General features: G+C 40.6%; 1 long non-coding RNA gene across 5 annotated transcripts in view; it reads right to left on the reverse strand.

Moving 5' to 3' along the window:
• LOC148148529 (uncharacterized) overlaps positions 1-15,342 on the reverse strand; it is a 197,298-nt gene that overhangs the window by 58,748 nt on the left and 123,208 nt on the right. The window lies entirely within an intron of this gene.

Here is a 15,342-nt window from a genome sequence, read left to right on the forward strand (position 1 = left end):
ACTGGTGAAGAAGGCTTGGGGCTTTTTGGAGGGCATTTTGGAGATGGTACTCATTGTTATTGTGGTGCAGGTTGAATTTCTAAACGAGTGACTGAATGTTGATCACGTGGGCTGCTTTGTTATTTGTCAGTCTTCTTTCATGTTTTTGGAGCTTCACACAAATGTAGAGAATTCAGTCACATTGTATATGGTGGAAAAGCTTTTGGGAATGAGGAGATGAATCGATTGCTAAAGAATTCCAGCCTCTGACCTGCTCTAATAACCATAAATATAGGTTAAGTAAAATTTGTTGTCAATGGTGCTCACCCAGGATGTAGATGATGGGACTTTAGATGTTATTAATGTCATTATTATTAATGTCATCTACTGTCTCTCTTGCTGGAAATTATCATTGACTGGCACATGTACAGCACAATTGTACAGTTACTGATCATACATTTTTAGCCAGATAATGTGATTTTAAAACTATGATGTTCCAAGATGTGGTGGTAATGTCAAACAACAAAATGGAGAGTGTCATAGAATGGTCACAACAGAGAAGGAGACCATTCAGCCCATGGTGTCTGTACATGCTCTCTGCAAGCATAACTTAACTACTCACTGTCACTGACTCTTCCCCAAAATGCTTTCACTTTTCCCCTAACTTATTTTTGAAGTTCATGATTGAACCTATATTCACTATAATCTCAGACAATGCATTCCAGATGCAAACCAATTGCTGCTTTTAAAAAAAAATCCTTTCTCGTATCTCTCTTTGTTCTTTTGTGAATTATTTATCATCTGTGTCTTCTGGTTTTCAACCTTTCTGTCAGTGAAAACAGTTAAACAGTTCCTCTCTTTCTCTACCCTGTCTAGATCCATCAGTAAAAATCACAGAACATCAGGTTACAATCAAACAGATTTATTTGGAAATACAAGCTTTCAGAATGCTACTCCTTCATCAGGTAGGTTTGGTATGGTGACAAAACATCTGAAAATGAACCTTCCAGCTACATCCAGAACTTCAACCTGAGCTACAAAATTTCTCAAAAAAAGTGCTCCAAAAACTTGCACTTCCAAATAAATCTGCTGTACTATAACCTGGTCTTCTGTGATTTTTAACTTTATCCTTCCCATTACTGGCACCTCCACATTATAGATCCATCATGACCTTGAATACCTCTGTCAAATTTCCTCTCAACTTTCTCTTCTCTAAGGAGCATGACAGCATTCACTCTAGCGATTTTTTGAACCTGTCTTTCCTGAAACTATTTTCCTAAATCTTTTCTGTACTCCTTGTAATGTCTTCACATCCCTCTCAAATTGGTCAAATTGAATTTTCAACCATGTTACCCTCAATGCTCCTTCCAAGGATGTTGTGAAACTTGAGAGGGTTCAGAAAAGATTTACAAGGATGTTGCCAGGGTTGGAGGATTTGAGCTATAGGGAGAGGTTGAATAGGCTAGGGCTGTTTTCCCTGCAGTGTCCGAAGCTGAGGGGTGACCTTATAGAGGTTTATAAAATCATGAGGGGCATGGATAGGACAAACAGACAAAGTCTTTTCCCTGGGGTCGGGGAGTCCAGAACTAGAGGGCATAGGTTTAGGGTGAGAGGGGAAAGATATAAAAGAGCCCTAAGGGGGCAATTTTTTCATGCAGAGGACGGTATGAGTATGGAATGAGCTGCCAGAGGAAGTGGAGGAGGCAGGTACAATTGCAACATTTAAAAAGCATCTGGGTGGATATATGAATAGGAAGGGTTTGGAGGGATATGGGCTAGCTGCTGGCAAGTGGAACTAGATTAGGTTGGGATATCTGGTCGGCATGGACGAGTTGAACCAAAGGGTCTGTTTCCATTCTGTACATTTCTATGACTCTTTAACTCTAAGTGATGATCAACATTGAGGAGCAAAGTCTCATCAGACAAGGGAGCATGATAGGTGTTAATCAATAGGTTACCTTGATCTTTTTGATCTGATGCCATGTGACCTCTTGGGGACATAGTCAATGTTGAAGTCTTGCAGGGCCACTCCCACCTGATGCATTTGTATTGCTAAGACATACTCTGCTGATGTTTTTACCCATTTCACTCCTCCATTTCTCTTCCTGGCCCAAGATTCCACCAATACCACTATCCTTTCAGTTCATTATTGAGAGCTGGAAATCTATTACACAAAGTTTCCAGATTGCAAAACAGGTTCCATTCTGGAGTCTGGTTGCAAATAGATTTCTGTACAAGTCATAACACAATACAGGACCATGTGAAGCAGCCGTTTGTAAGTACAGGAAACATTCATATGTCAGGTCTTTAAAATTGCACCCTTATGTTCAAGTGTATGAGTATTCTTAAGTCAGATGTTAGTAAATTGGGAGCCCCCGGTCCTGTACGTGGAAATAATCTGAGCTAAATCTTGACCTCAACACCCTATTTAATCCCAAAACTCCTTGTGAATCTTACATCAAATTTAGTCTGTGGTCAGGGACAGGAGGGTGTGACTGTGAATGAGTCAAGTATTGGGAGAAGTTAGCTTTGGAGAAACCTCAGCAAGTTTCTTTGTTCAATAGGTTGAAGAGTTTTGCTCCCGGTGTGGACGAGGACACAGACTGCAGGGAGAATGAGCAAACTGAACAAAGCACCGTGGTACAGAGTGCCATTCATGTGGGTGGAGTAAAGAGAAATATGGTAGCAATCGGGCATGGCATCGTTTGGAGACTATTTTTCTTTATTCATTTATGGGATGTTAGCATTGTTGGTGGCCAGCACTAATTGCACATGCCTAGCTGCTTTCTTGAATGCTGTAGTCTATGTGGTGTAGGTAAACCCACAAAACTGTTAGGTCAGAATCCTGAAATTCCCTCCCAAACAACACTGAAGAAATTTTAAATCCATATTTGACACTGGGATATGGCCATGACTGGCATTGCAAATATCCATTTCAAATCATTGACCATCCTGCAGGGACTGAGTCAAGTACATCATTTGGGATTTGAGACACAAACAGACCAGACTAGATATGTGACACAATTGCTATTTTGAATGGCTTTAATGCACAATCCAGGTTTTTAAAACATGTTTTCCTGATCAGACTGCAACAAAGTCCCAACAGTTCTCAGAATTATTGAAGTCAATTTGACTAGTTACCAAGGAGGGATTCTCGTCTCAATTTCTGAGTTGTGAGTCTAACACCATTGCTACCAACCAAATGTCCCAATCGTTAAACAACTAAAGCCAGCTGTAGTCTCCAAATGTATTTTAGACTTTTTTGTAAACTGATGAACAACATTACAAGTGGAAATCAACAAAACTCGTGACTATGATTACCTGCAATCGTTGACACACTTTCCTCATTCCTGAAGAAGGGCTTATGCCCGAAACGTCGATTCTCCTGTTCCTTGGATGCTGCTTGACCTGCTGCGCTTTTCCAGCAACACATTTTCAGCCTGATCTCCAGCATCTGCAGCCCTCACTTTCTCCTCGAAGATTTTAACCTACTGCGAATCCTCTTACAAGGATGCCTTCCTTGAAGAAACTCTCACACACTTTCCTCATTCCTGAAGAAGGGCTTATGCCCGAAACGTCGATTCTTCTGCTCCTTGGATGCTGCCTGACCTGCTGCGCTTTTCCAGCAACACATTTTCAACTCTGATCTCCAGCATCTGCAGTCCTCACTTCCTCCTGGACTATAAATATTCCAAAGATATTAGATAAACAAGGTACTAATCGAGGAAAGGTCTTCGAACAGTTTCTGTCATGAGGGATAAAGTATTTGATAAACTAATAGGACTGAAGGCAAACAAGCCACTAGGGCCTGGTGACCTGCCTCCAAGGGGTTAAAGGAAGTCGCAGCAGAAAAGTCATTGGCTGAAATATTCCAGAACTCACTGGATTTCAGGAGGGTTCTATTGGATTAGAAGATTACTAAGTGATGCCCCTGTTCAAGAAAGGAGGGAAGCAGAAAGTAGGAAACTCTAGGCCAGTTAGGCTAATATCTGCCATTAGGAAAATGTTATAGTCAATCATTAAGGAAGTATAGGAGGATAGTTAGAAAATCTTAATGCAATCAAAGTCAATATGGCTTTATGAAAAGGAAATCATGTTTGATGAATTTGCTAGAGTTCTTTGAGGATATAACAAGCAAAAATAATAAAGAGGAATTGGTAGATATAATGTATTTGGATTTCCAAAGGCATTCAATAAGTTGAAAATGTGTTGCTGGAAAAGCGCAGCAGGTCAGGCAGCATCCAGGGAACAGAAGAATCGACGTTTCGGGCATAAGCCCTTCTTCCTGAAGAAGGGCTTATGCCCGAAACGTCGATTCTCCTGTTCCCTGGATGCTGCCTGACCTGCTGCGCTTTTCCAGCAACACATTTTCAGCTCTGATCTCCAGCATCTGCAGACCTCACTTTCTCCGCATTCAATAAGTTGCCATGTAAAAAGTTATTGGAAATTTTAGGAACTTGCTGGATGCTGTTTAATCGAGAAAACTGCAGAAGAATCAAAAAGTAACTTAACTAAATATAGACATACTCCAAAAAAGGGCACCACAGAAGGATCTGGGTTTTCTTGTTTATGAAACACAAAACACAAAAAGTTAGCAGGTACATACTTTATTGCTAAGGGTCTGTAGTTTAAAACAAGCAAGTCTTGTTACAAGTATACAGGGTGTTTGTGAGGCCACGCCTGGAGTACTGCATACATTTTTGGTTATATACATGAGTAAGGCAATGGTGGCAGGTCAAAAGATTTATTAGGCTGATTGCTTGGATGAAGGGTTTGACTTGTCAAGAATGGCGAAACAAGTTAGGCCTTTATTGAATAGAGTTTATAAAAATGAGGATGATCTACTGTAACAGATAGATTCTGAGGCAGCCTGACAGACCCAACGTTGAGAAGATCTTTCCAGGAGTGGGGCATCTCAAATAATGGGACGTAATTACAGAACAAGGTCACTCATTAAAAACAGAGATGTGAAGGAATTTCTGCTTTGGTGGATGCCTGAAATTCTCTTCCCCACAGAGTAGAGGTTAGATATCTTTGAGTAGTTGATGAGAAGGTAGATAGATATTTGAAATATCAAAGTTAAAAATCACACAACACCAGGTTATAGTCCAACAGGTTTAATTGGAAGCACACTAGCTTTCGGAGCGACATTCCTTCATCAGGTGATAGTGGAAGGCTCAATCATAACACACAAAATTTACAGCAAAATTTTACAGTGTGATGTAACTGAAATTATACATTGAAAAATTGATTGTCTGTTAAGCCTTTCATCTGTTAGAATACAGTGATAGTTTCACTTCTTTCATGTGTAAATCACAAAACCTTATTTTAAAAAGCTGCATTCTCGGGTTAGCTGTTAACAATGGTGATAGCTAGACAATATGTTGAAGGTGTTGGCCCCCTGTGTTCTCTGTCTACACCATGATGTTTAGATCGATTGAGCCCTCCACTATCACCTGATGAAGGAGCATCGCTCCGAAAGCTAGTGTGCTTCCAATTAAACCTGTTGGACTATAACCTGATATTGTGTGATTTTTGTTGAAACTTTATTGCTGGAACAGCACAGCAGGTCAGGCAGCATCAAGGGAACAGGAGATTCGACGTTTCGGGCACAGGCCCTTCTTCAGGAAGGGCCTGTGATTTTTAACTTTGTACACCCCAGTCCAACACCGGCATCTCGGGTTAGCTGTTAACAATGGTTGAATAGCCAATTCAACACAGGAAAGGTGAATGTCAAACTTTATAAGCTGGTTACTGTAGTACCATCATGCCCAGGTGCCCACTAAGTCATCTGCATGGAGATTTTTGCCAGTGTGGTAGTATAGACAATAAAACTATGCTTTCCAATGAATTACAGTTCTGTTATCCACTTGAGTCTGCTCCCATTTGTAATTGTTTTTGGTCTACAATAAATAGTATCTCGTGGAAGTAATTAATTCTATCAGGGTACGGTAAATAACTTACATTTATAGGGTTTGTTTAATAAAAAAAAGTCTTCAGCTGTCTAACAATTCGATGATGATGTCTACTTAAGATCATGGGTTTCTAAACTGAGCAGGTCATTCTTTGGGGACACGGGGCAGGATGTCTCATGAGGAGGTGGGTCTGGAATACACAATGTATTTTTTGCTATCATAAAAAGTATCAAAGAAGATGTCATTCAGAGGGGTGATCTGAATGTAAACGCTAGTTGAGGCACTATAATTGGTGTACCTCAGCTGGGGAGTATAAATTAGCCACATGAAATGTCTATGCATTGACCAATACTGAAATATCCATGTGCGAGGCATTAGCAGACAATGTCAAGAATCTGTGGGATCCAAAAGAACAAGCATGGGGGTTGGGACAGCGGAGGTGGCAACCTCCACTTTACCCATCAACTGGGTTACTTCCAGATTCCAGGGCTCTCTTCCATTGCTGATGATCCTGACTGGGGAAGTTCAGTGGTGCTGGAAGTCCAACTAGCCCCATTGTGACCACTGCAACTGAAATATTCCCAGCCAGCCCTTGACTTCCTAGCTATTGCACAGAGCCATTGTTGTCTGTAACATCCTCCCAACTGAATTGAATTTAGCAACTGTTTTGTTCATAGTTGAATAGCCCATAACACTCAATGTTTAAGTATGCACCATAGGAGAAGAATGGATGGATTTATACAGACCATCAATCTTTTATTTATAAGTGGCTCCTCCCATCCTTATTTGTGGATTAAACTTAATGTCCTCAAAGACCATCTCCTCTGGGTTCAAATTGCTTTTACATTGAAAAAGCACCTGTTCTGAATGCAGTCCTGTTGAATCCTCTTGTGTATGTATTGTATGTCAAGGCTGCTGTCATTTTAAGGTTTAGCCTCTAATTAGCTTCTCAATTATTTAGCAGCAACACATTACACCATTGTCTGAGATGTGCGTGACTCTAGATATAGTCAAACAGATAAGCAATAACTGCAAACGTCCTAATAGTTTAAATATTATTAACTATTCACGAAACAGCCAGTTTGAAGCACAATCCTTGACAATGGCATCTAAATCAACTCACAATTGAAGTTTCCTATTACCCAAGAATTGCATTTTAATGTCACAGAAGTGCACACTTTAAATAAAAAAAAGTGAAAGATTGCAGTACTAGCTTATACATAGAGGACATTTAAAGTTTAAAGGCATGTATCATCTCAGTCCCAAAAACTGTATACTATTATTGGTGTAATGATGCTATTTCAACTCCCCCAGCCCATCCCCTCAGCATTTGTTCCTTTTAACATTTATTAGGGGCATATGGGCATCACTTACCGGTCCAACATCAGTTGCCAAAACACACATCCATGCATTTGTCCTTTACAGATATTTGAATCAACCTGTATGCATATGTTATGATATGCATTCAGACAGGTGGCACTTCAACTGGGTCTCCTAGCTCAGAGGTAGGGACATTATCACTGTGCCACAAAAGTTCTCATTTGACAGACACCCAGTCACTATGGCAAGGAGTGAATGTCATGACAGTTCTAAAAAGAGACAGTACAAGATAGCAGACCCTCCCAGATTGTCTCAACGCCTTCTATGCTTGTTTTGAGCAGAATTTTGGCAGAGAGGTAACACCTATTCCGACAAGTCCTGACAAACCTATCCCAACAATCACTGCATCAGAGGTCAGATCAGTTTTCCTTCGTGTGAATCCAAGGAATGCAATGGGACCAGACAGAGTACCAGGTCATTCACTCAGGGCATGCGCAGATCAACTGGCAGAGGTCTTCTCGGACATCTTTAACCTCTCCCTGCAGCAGGCCACTAACTCTGCCTGTTTCAAGAGGACCAACATCATCCCTGCGCCTAAGAAGGCTCATGCAGCATGTCTCAATGACTACAGCCCAGTGGCCCTAATTTCGGTGGTCATGAAGTGCTTTGAAAGGCTGGACGTGGCATTAATCAACTCCAGCCTCCCCATTACTCTTGACCCACTCCAATTTGCCGATCGGACCAATAGATCCACGTCAAATGCCATATCACTTGCCCTTCACTCCTCCCTAGAACATCTTGACACCAAAAACAGCTACGTAAGAATCCTACTCATTGACTAAAGTTCAGCCTTCAGCATTATTATCCCCTCGAGGCTGATTACTAAACTTAGTGACCTCTGAGTAAGCCCCACTCTCTGCAACTTGATCCTCAGTTTCCTGAACCACAGGCCACAATCAGTGAAGATTGTGGACAATATTTCATCCTCACTAACACTCAATGCTGGAGCCCCCCAAAAGTGCGTACTCAGCCCGTACTGTACTCACTGTATACCCATGATTGCGTCGCCAAATACCAGACTAAAGCCATTTACACGTTCGCTGATGACACCACCATAGTCAGTCGAAGCTCAGACGGCGCTGAAACAGACTACAGACGGGAGGGGGGAGACATGGAGAAAGGGTGCACTGAGAACAAATTATCTCTCAATGCCGGCAAAGCCAAGGAACTCATTATTGACTTTCAGCGGGATGTTACTCATGACCCCTTACACATTAAGGGCAAAGAGGTGTAATGAATGGAGAGTGTCAAGCTCCTGGGAGTGGTCATCCACAATAAGCTTTCTTGTACTCTTCATGCAGACGCACTGGTCACAAAGGCCCAACAATGTCTCTTTTTCCTGAGGCAGCTGAAGAAATTTGGCATGACGGTGAATTCCCTTGCCAACTTTTATAGGTGCACCATCGAGAGCATTCTGTCTGGATGTATTACTACCTGGTATGGCAACTGTTCCATTCAAGATCAGAGACAATTACAGAGAGTGGTGAACTTGGCCTGGACAATCACAAAGGCCAACCTCCCATCTACAGAATCCATCTATCAGCCCGCTGTCAAGGAAAGGCCGCCAGCATTCTCAAAGATCCATCACACCATGGCAAAACTTTTCGACAACCTCTACCATTGGGGAGAAGGTACAGAAGGCTGAACACATGCACCAGCCAATTTTGGAACAGCTTCTATCCTACTGTTGTTAGAATATTGAATGGACTCACAAACTCTTAACATTTGCCTGTACCTGAGTTTTTGTTTTTGCCACTGTTTACCTATTATTTACCTATCTATGCTACTTAATTATGTGATCTTCCTGTACTGCTCGCAAGACAAAGCTTTTCACTGTGCCTCAGTACACGTGACAATAAATTCAATTTGATTCATTTATAGTGAGTGGCTCAGTGGTTAGCACTGCTGCCTCACAGCACCAGGGTCCTAGGTTCGATTCCAGCCTCAGGCGGCTGTCTGTGTGGAGTTTGCATATTCTCCCTGTGTCTGCGCAGGTTTCCTCCAGGTATTCCGGTTTCCTCCCACAGTCCAAAGATGTGCGGGTCAGGTGAATTGGCCATGCTAAATTGTCCATAGTGTTAGGTGCATTAGTCAGAGGGAAGTGGGTCTGGGTGGGTTACTCTTCGGAGGGTCAGTGTGGACTAGTTGGGCCAAAGGGAATCTGGAATCTGAACCTTGACAATGCCAATGTTTTTGTGTCTGGCCTCTCAACCTCCACCTTCTGTAAACTTTCACTCACCAAAATTCTTATTCTGCATCAAATCCTGCTTACATATCAGTCTCATACTCAGTGGTTCACTTTGGTTACAATACTTCAACCCTGAAAATTTGAAATTATCATTCTTAAGTTTCACTCAACCCTTTGCCTCATGGCCTCACTCCTCTCTTTCTCTGTAACCTTCTCCAGACCTATAATATTGTAAGTATTCTATGTTCCAATTATGTGCTTTCCATACAATGATCTTGTTACGGTGCTGCTCCTTTAACAAGGTTATGCTGTCCTTGGCTCTTTTTTTCAGAGAGGTCATAAATGCACCGATTCCAAAAAGTTTGGGTTTAACTACTTGAGAATGCTTTCAAGTCTTTTAAGAAACACATGTACAATGAAATGTGAGTGGCCAGTTCTCCCAGCTCAGTTTTTCTCTGATTTGGTTTGGTTTGGCTTGGTTTTAACAGTCTGGTTGTTCACTAAAGGCAGTCAGTCAGTTGTGAAGCTGCTGGACCCAAAGAAGCAGCTCCAGGCTGATCCACTCTCTCTCTGGCATCTCTCCTGTAAGAATTTGTGTTGGATTTTTCCTTTTTTTGCAAAGGGGTGTTTATGGGGATTGTTGCAAGTATTTGGAATAGCATCATTAGGTTAGGATAATCTGTTGGGTTTTTGGATAGGTTAAGTTATTCTGTATTCTGCTCTCTTTGTGTTTCATGTGGTAATCTTGCAAAGAAATTCTGTTTTGTTTAGAACTAAGTGGTTGGGCCAGCTGCATCACTCCTGGAATATCCACTCTATACCTGCTAAAAACAACGAGCAAAGTTAGGGTCCGGGCTACTTTCTTGAAATGCCTAGTCCATAACAGTCTTCAGTCATCTCTTCCCAAAACTCTGGAATTCACTCCATCATATTTTACTGCTCCTTTAAGAGATTTCCTAAATTGTACATTTTTATCAAGCCTTTTGATACTTCTAATAATCCAAGTTAAAAATCACACAATACCAGGTTATAGTCCAACAGGCTTAATTGGAAGCACACTAGCTTTCGGAGCGACGCTCCTTCATCAGGTGGTTGTCCATCAGGCAGTGTTCCGAAAGCCAGTGTGCTTCCAATTAAACCTGTTGGACTATAACCTGGTGTTGTGTGATTTTTAACTTTGTACGCCCCAATCCAACACCGGCATCTCCAAATCATGTCTAATAATCCACATTCTTTGGATTGTCAACCATTCTTCTCAGTGAATTATCTTTTTTAAAGCATTTTGGAAAGTTTGTCTCTGTTAGAGGTGCTTTCTATATATGTAAATTATTGCAGTTTTTTAAATGCCATTTCCTTAATGATTAACTCAGATGTACTGTCCCAATTACAGAGGTTCTAAAATCTTTAAAGAAATATATTTGAAAAAATCAAATCTCTGCATACTTAGCTATCACAAAACTAATAAACCACAATTAAGCTTGTAAATTAGAAGAACAACTTTCTTTGCTGCAGAGAAGCTATGTGGAAAAAATTCCAAGGAATAGTAATTCATGTTTGCTGAAGTAACCCCTACATATAGGAACTAATTAAACACGGCTGAGGATGAAGCTTGAATGTATCTGAGATTATCAAGTGCTTGAGAGGATATAATGGTTCCTTTCTGCTGTATTAGGAATGAAGGGTTATCTCAATGCCAGTCTCAAATAATATAATTTTTAGGATGAATGGAGATTCTCAACCCATCTTCTATTATCTTAAGATACTGAATATATATAACCTCTACAGGAGAGAAAGTGTGTGAAAAGATGTGAGAGGTTAGATTGTGTTTAGTTTGTAGAAGAAATGGATATGATAGGTAAAGGTCCATGCTAATGCTAATGGCACAAATAATACATCTTGGGAAGGGAGCAATATGCAGAAAGGATAATGATGGAGACAATACAACGTGGGTGAAGAGAAACACAATTCCTATAGTTCCTTGACATGTTGGTTATGAAATGGTTAGAAATAATGGGTTTGTCATAAAATTCAAGGTTATGAACCAAGTGCTGGTAAATGGGATTAGGTTGAAGGTCAGGTGTTTCTCACGTGTTATTGCAGACAAAATGGGCCAAAGGACCTCTTCTGCACTGCATGATTTTATGACTTATTTGACATCTTTCACATCCTCAGGACAACCCAAAGTGTTTCATTAAATTAAAGATTTTTTAAATACAGTCACAATTGTTATTCAGGCAACTGCAAATGTAATGTTTGTTGCATAATCCCATAAACAGCAATTACGATATATAACTAATTAATTTGTTTCTGTGGCTTGTCGAGGAATCAACACTGGATACAACTTCTCTATTCTTCAAATAGTATTGGAGGATCTTCTTTGTCAATTGGAATATAAAGGTTTGCTGCATGACAGCATTTCCAACAATGCAACTCTCAATCAGTAGTGCACTAGAATTTCTGTCTAAAACATTTGCTGTAATTTTATTCTTGAGGAATCTTAGACCCCTTTTTGCTCAGAGGCTGCTGAGCTAAGTTATTTAAGTGGATCACTTTGGGGAGGAGGGGTTGTTGAGAAAAAAAATATAACCTATCATTGATGAAAAAATAATTACAACTATGCAATCATAGACCATCTATAAACAAGTACAGAATAATTATCAGGCATAGTCTTAGCTTCCAATAATTAGTGTCATTACAAAGTAAACATTTGCTACAATTTTTAGGCTCTATTCAAAAACATAAGACAATATTGAAACAACCCCAATATAATTAGGTATGATTAGTGTGTAACCAATTTTGAGATACACTTCCTTTGTTAGATTACATTACAATGACTGTATAATATACAACAAAAACATAATTACAGCTATTTTGAGTCGGAATATATTTGATAAATGCAATGGTCATTAAATTTAATTAACAAATATTAAAGTAATAAGTCTTGATAAGAATACAATTCAGCTGTCAACAAACAATAATATGACCATGAATTCTACAAATTATTAATTTTCTAATTCCAGTACAACATCACCATCTGGGAGGGCTAAAGAGAGTAAGATATGCTAGATATGAATGAATAAGCCTAGTTTTTTGGAGGAACTTCAACAGGATAATATATGCAAGCTCACTGGAGGATAGGTTGATTGGTAAAAAGTCTGTCCATAGCTTTGTGAAAGAAACTGGACTGATTTTCTTGTGGCCCTGCTCCTTTTCTCTGTGGCGAGCTACAACTTTACACACCCCATTTCTATTTTCCCAATACAAGTATTTTACAAGCCATGTATTAGGAAAAAATATATTTAAACTGTGCCCCCTCCCTCACTTCACTTGCCAGGTTTCTTGCATTGCAGGACAGAAAGATGCACATACAATCTTTGAAGCTAATGTGTCTGGGTTTCATCAACATTCTCATTACTTCTTGCCCAGATTATGTCACTCTTGTAGCAAAAACATTCAGGAAATATGACATAACGTTGCCTTTCAAGGATTGAAGAAAAAGATATTTATTCCCCATTAAAACCACAAAGGTGATCGAGAATATTGAAGCACATTTAATGTACGGAAATGGAAGGTTATGGGCACTACTAAGGATATGCAAACTACCATAAGCTAATGAAGACAGACTGGGATCATCAGGTTAAGAATTGATGGGATTGTGTTATGAAGACTCATATTGTCATTTCTTAGAAAACTGGGTTCTAATGTGGAAGAAAAGAAGATTTTAGTTTTCAGTTCTGTGAAGGTCTGACTTGATTTATTTTTGTTTCATAAGATCAGAAAGTCATTTTGAACAGGAAAGAAGGCGAGAAAGCGGAATTGAGAATAATGAGATCAGCCATGATCTAAATAAATGATAGAGAAATATCGATGGTCTGAATGGCCTACCTCTGCAACTACATCTTAAGAGCTTTTTGATAATTCTTGTGTTAATGTAGGATAGGGTGGAGGAGGGAAACAGAGAATCAATGGTCCCTTAGCTCAAGAATGTAGCTTAGGCAATACCTTGTTGTTTGCATAGCTACAAACTCACCCGTGCAGAATAGTGTAATATTGTGGGAGTATTCAGAGTTAACAGCATGACATGCCATGATATGAATGTTTCTTTTCCGGTCATTACTATATGTAAGTATTTAGAGTCATAGAGTCATAGAGATGTACAGCATGGAAACAGATCCTTCGGTCCAACCCATCCATGCCGACCAGCTATCCCAACCCAATCTAGTCCCACCTGCCAGCACACAGCCCATGTCCCTCCAAACCCTTCCTATTCATATACCCATCCAAATGCCTTTTAAATGTTGCAATTGTACCAGGCTCCACTACTTCCTCTGGCAGCATATTCCATACACGTACCACCCTCTGTGTGAAAACGTTGCCCTTTAGGTCTCTTTTATATCTTTCCCCTCTTACCCTAAACCTATGCCCCCTAGTTCTGGACTCACCCACCCCTGGGAAAAGACATTATCTATTTATCCTATACATGTCCCTCATAATTTTGTAAATCTCTATAAGGGCACCCCTCAGCCTCCAACGCTCCAGGGAAAACAGCACCAGCCAGTTCAGTGTCTTCCCATATAGCTCAAATCCTCCAACCTTGGCAACATCCTTGTAAATCTTTTCTGAACCCTTTCAAGTTTCACAACATCTTTCCGATAAGGAGGCTAGGAATGCATGCAATATTCCAATAGTGGCCTAACCAATGTCCTGTACAACTGCAACATGACCTCCTAACTCTTGTACTCAATACTCTGACCAATAAAAGAAAGCACACCAATCGCCTTCTTCACGATCCTATCTACCTGTAACTCCACTTTCAAGGAGCTATAAATTTGCACTCCAAGGTCTCTTTGTTCAGCAACACTACCTAGGACCTTACCATTTAGTGTATAAGTCCTGCTAAGATTTGCTTTCCCAAAATGCAGCACCTCGCATTTATCTGAATTAAACTCCATCTGCCACTTCTCAGCCCATTGGCCCATCAGAACAAGATCCTGTTGTAATCTGAGGTAACCTTCTTTGCTGTCCACTACACCTCCAATTTTGGTGTCATCTGCAAACTTACTAACTATACCTCTTATGCTTGCATCCAAATCATTTATATAACTGATGAAAAGTAGAGGACCCAGCTCCGATCCTTGTGGCACTCCAATGGTCACAGGCCTCCAGTCTGAAAAACAACCCTCCACCACCACCCTCTGTCTTCTACCTTTGAGCAAGTTCTGTATCCAAATGGCTGAGAGTGTTATATACAATTACACACATACTCAGTGGAGGCCAGTATACCACTCGATGTCAATCCTGAGTTCCAAGTACAACTTTGGCTACCACTTGCCAGGAATTTGTGAAGTGGGTTCAAACCCTGTATCTCCGAGTCCAAGTGAGAATGTTCCTGCTAAACTAACGGGCCTCTCCAAGGCCTTATATAGAAGTTGAAAAACTGAGGAACTTAGAGCTGAGTTTTGAAAGTGACCTGCACAACATGAGCTACAGCTCATTAATGAAGAGTTATACCGAAAAAAAAAACCAACAATTCTGGACATTCTTTGAGAAGGATACCACAGATTAGATTGAATTCCTTACAGTATGGAAACAGGCCCTTCGGCCCAACAAGTCCATACCAACCCACCTAGACCCATTCCCCCTACATTATGCACCTCACCTGCATATCCTTGAACACTATGGGCATGGCCAAATCACCTAACCTGCACATCTTTGGATTGTTGGGAGGAAACCAGAGCATCTAGAGGAAACCCACACAGACAAGGGGAGAATATACAAACTCGACACAGTCACCCAAGGCTGGAGTTGAACCTAGATCCCTGGTGCTGTGAGGCAGCAGTGCTAACCACTGAGCTACAGTGCTGGCAGGCCCCTAGTCCC

The sequence above is a fragment of the Chiloscyllium plagiosum genome, unplaced genomic scaffold (assembly GCF_037043375.1).
Source record: "Chiloscyllium plagiosum isolate Xiang-an unplaced genomic scaffold, Cpla_swu_hap1 HiC_scaffold_12, whole genome shotgun sequence".
Classification (NCBI taxonomy): Eukaryota; Metazoa; Chordata; class Chondrichthyes; order Orectolobiformes; family Hemiscylliidae; genus Chiloscyllium; species Chiloscyllium plagiosum.